At 31.9% G+C, this 1,460-nt stretch overlaps 1 protein-coding gene across 1 annotated transcript in view; it reads left to right on the forward strand.

The window, feature by feature from the left end:
• Window positions 1-1,460, forward strand: part of ST8SIA4 (ST8 alpha-N-acetyl-neuraminide alpha-2,8-sialyltransferase 4) — a 141,912-nt gene that overhangs the window by 60,795 nt on the left and 79,657 nt on the right. The window lies entirely within an intron of this gene.

Consider the following 1,460-nt stretch of genomic DNA (forward strand, 5'->3'; position numbering starts at 1 on the left):
TTGTATTATTTTGCACGCAATTAAATTGCATTCTTATAATTAGATCATGGCTATTCAACACTAATTCTCTTGGCATTTGACAGGAAGTTTCAACAAAATAAGATAAAACACATGAATTTGAAGAATAAGTAACTGTTGTATTTTTAAGTTCAAAATATTCCTAAATTACAACTTGACTCTTAAAAAGAATACATCTTAAGAGTTAACTTTACAGTGAATTGTGTTGAGAACTCGACCTTTTAGTGTTGAGTATCATCTGATTCTGAGAAAAACATAAGGAGATCACTTTCCGATCTTGAATACACACACATACATATGCACACACTCTCTCCAGTGATAGCTGATTAAAATTTAAAAACAAATACTTTGAAGTCAGTACTCCCTGACCGCAAAACTAATGAGGAAATTTAAAATTATTCTGAATTAGTACTTTTGTTTCTGAGATTTTGGTTTATAGTTTTTAATTCAATATCAGAAGTAAAACATGAAATAAGAGACCTGGTTGAAATAGCATATTTTCAATAAGTGAGAATCCAGGTAGAATTATATACAATTAACAACAGTGAATTTGCATTGACTTTTACAAATATTGTAAATATAAAATTGTAGATTCTTTTAGTACTTTAATAAGACTCTCCTTTCATGTTTTATCGCATTCACATTTTATAACCATTATAAATATGAAAAATACTTCATTAGTTCCTAAGCATTTTATTTTAAAGGGAAAAAAGGCTTCCGACAACTGCTGAAAGGAATGGTATGTTTTCTTTTGATGACTGTGCTGTAGGTATTTTTGACCAGACTGATTTTGAATTCCCTAGAAAGAACTTATCTCACTCTTATCATACTTCTACATATTCCTCCTTAAAGTGTCAAGGAATTGAGTTCTAAACAGTGGCCAAGGATATAAAAAGTAGCTCTAGAATAGCCCGTCACCTTTCAAATGGGATGGAAATTTGTACACATGATGTGTGTGAAAGGCCATTTCATTCATGGGGTATTGAAATTATAGCAGTAATGCATGTGATATAGCATTTGAATATAGTGTGTATACTCTACAAAGCTACTAGAACTCTGAAAAAAAAATAAGGAAATGTGAACACTGATGAAACAAAGATGATTTCTGTAATATGAAAGCAAGGGCAAACTCCCCAAAGACCTGTTCTTTAAGTATCTGTTTTACATCTCCTTTGACTTCTCTCTCTGAAACTGATGGTTAATACAGTTTAACAAAACAGTTTAAAGAGTTTCATATCCTCTGTTGATTACTGGAATCTGTTGGCTCTCATGAAAGGTTAGAGCAGCCAGGACACACATTTTAGGGTGGGCATAATCATAGTGTTAAACTGCAAAGGCCCTTCCAAGTATTGCCGTCACAAATAGAAAGTTTAAGTAATTTGGAAAGCAATATTCTTGAACACAATGAGCATCATTTAAGCAGTTTTCATATGGTCAGGCTT

This window comes from Propithecus coquereli, unplaced genomic scaffold (genome assembly GCF_000956105.1).
Source record: "Propithecus coquereli isolate 6110/MARCELLA unplaced genomic scaffold, Pcoq_1.0 Scaffold464, whole genome shotgun sequence".
Taxonomy (NCBI): domain Eukaryota; kingdom Metazoa; phylum Chordata; class Mammalia; order Primates; family Indriidae; genus Propithecus; species Propithecus coquereli.